The sequence below is a fragment of the Arachis hypogaea genome, chromosome 3 (genome assembly GCF_003086295.3).
Source record: "Arachis hypogaea cultivar Tifrunner chromosome 3, arahy.Tifrunner.gnm2.J5K5, whole genome shotgun sequence".
NCBI lineage: Eukaryota > Viridiplantae > Streptophyta > Magnoliopsida > Fabales > Fabaceae > Arachis > Arachis hypogaea.
In genome coordinates this window covers 124,858,673-124,861,259 of record NC_092038.1, presented here as the reverse complement: position 1 = coordinate 124,861,259, position 2,587 = coordinate 124,858,673, and positions in this window count along the sequence as shown.

The window sequence follows — 2,587 nt, the reverse complement described above, 5'->3', positions numbered from 1 at the left end:
GACCGTCCATGGGTGAGTCCCGTGCAAGTTGTTCCCAAGAAGGGAGACGTGACAATGGTCAATAATGAGAAGAATGAGCTGATTCCTACACAAACCATCACTGGGTGGCGTATGTACATTGACTATAGGAAGCTCAAAACTGCAACTAGGAAGGACCACTTCCCCTTGCCTTTTATTGATCAAATGCTTGAGAGGTTAGCTAGACATGCATTTTATTGTTTTCTAGATGGTTATTCTAGATATAATCAGATTGCAGTGGAGCCTCAAGATCAGGAGAAGACAATATTCACTTGTCCTTTTGGTGTATTTGCTTATCGGAGGATGCCATTTGGATTATGCAATCTCCCAGCAACTTTTTAAAGGTGTATACTTTCTATATTTTTGATGCGTGAGAATCTTTCCTATCTTTTCCTAGTGAATTTGCATCTAATTTGTAGAGTTTAATAAAGAATTAATTATCTTTTAGCCAATATAGATGCTACTTTGAGTCTTGTGAATTTTGTTTATTTTAGGTAGCATTCAGTTGGATTTGATGGAGTTTCTGCAGCACAAGAATAAAAGGAGATGGCAGCGAGGAGCGATGTGTACGCATGACTAACGCATGCACATGATTTGGAGCTTTCCATGGCAACACGTGCGCGTGACTGACGCGTACGTGTGATTTGAAGATTTGCATAGCGACGCGTGCGCGTGACTGACGCGTGCGCGTGACTGACGCGTCCGCGTGACTCGCAAAAAAGAGCATCAACGCGTATGCGTCACATGTGCCACGTGCAGAAAACATAGAAAAATGCTTGGGCGATTTCTGGACTATTTTAACCTAGTTTTCAGTCCAGAAAACACAGATTAGAAGCTGCAAAATGGACAAAATATGTGGTCCCCATCCATCAATTGAAGACTTGCTGATTGCTATAATTAATTCTGATTTAAATTCAAATTTGATTTTTAAAATAGGAAAAGATATTATTTTAATTTTAGATTTTTAAATTTATTAGGATTAGTTATAAAAAAGGATTCCATTAGTTAAATTAGAGTCCATCAGATTGTAACTCTGTACATTTTGATGAGAATCCTATTTTTCTCTGAACCATGAGCAACTAATCCTCCATTGTTAAGGTTAGGAGCTCTGTCTATTTGTATGGATTGATTTTATTACTTTTTCTATTTTAATTCATGTATGGATTTATAATTTAAGAATTGTTTTCGCTCTTTATCTTATGAATTTGGGTGGAACGGAAGTATGACCCTCTTTCTATTTGAGTTCTTGTAAAACTTGAAAAAGCTCTTTACTTGAACAATAGCTTGAAAACATATTCTCCTAAATTTTAATTATTTGGATTTAACAGGATACGTGACATATAATCCTCTTATTTTTGGGTAATTAGAATTTTTGTGGCATATAAACTGGAATTTGAACTTCACCCTCTAATTGGAATTAATTGACTATGGCATTGGCAGTCGATGAATTTTAGAGGAGACTAGAAAGGTCTAAGGAATTAGGGTCTAGTCACATATAGTTTGCCATAAATTAAATCCTACATGATTAAAATAGTTAGTAAGAAAAGTTAATCCGGAAGAATAGATAACTCTGGAACCTTAATTGTTTTCCCATATATATTTCACAACTTATTTGCTGCTTGCTTTCTGAAATTCTTAATTGCTGTTTAATGCTCTTTGAACATCCAAACACTCTTTTTTGCTTGCCTAACTAAGTGGTTTAACCAACCATTGCTGCTTGATCCATCAATCCTTGTGGGATCGACCCTCACTCACCTGAGGTATTACTTGGTACGACCCGGTGCACTTGCCGGTTAGTTTGTGATTTGTAAAATACCACACCAAGTTTTTGGCATCGTTGCTGGGGATTGATAGTGATTAACAACTATCAGTTGTTTGTTTGCTTAGATTAGGCATTTTAGTTTTAACTTTATTTAAATTTTATATAAAAAATTCGGAAAAAAATTAATAAATAAATAGCACCAATATTTTTCTTAATTTCTGAAATTAAGTTTGGTGTAGTTAGTTTTATTTTAATTCTTAGAATTCTGTTCATTCTTCTTTTCTTTCCTATTTACCACATGGTGTGTTTAATCCTTTTTGGTGTTTTGTGCTAAGGAAAAATAATGGAGAGAGATCACATGGGTTACTACTCACACCCGAGTAGTGATTCATATTATGGTGGATGGAGGAACTATCCAAATTTTGGTTGGCAAAGTCAAAACCAAAGAAACTTCAATGCTCCATGTTCCAACTATCAAGAGCCACCACCTCCATATTCATATCAAGAACCACCTCCTCCCTATTCATACCAAGAACTATCCTCTTTTTATACTTATCAAGAACCATCATCTCCTTCTTATGCATATCAAGAGCCACCATCTCCTTATTCATCTCAAATACCATCAGATCTTGAGCTCCTCATGAAAGAATTCCTACATGATAAAAGACGAGTGTCAAAAATGTAGAAAAACATGTGCAGTCGCTAATCAAAAACCAGGAAGAAGAACAAGCAAATTCCTTTCTAAGAGATACAATGCAAGATCCTATGGAAGAAAGTGAGGAAACCAATCAAAGAAGTTTATACTCC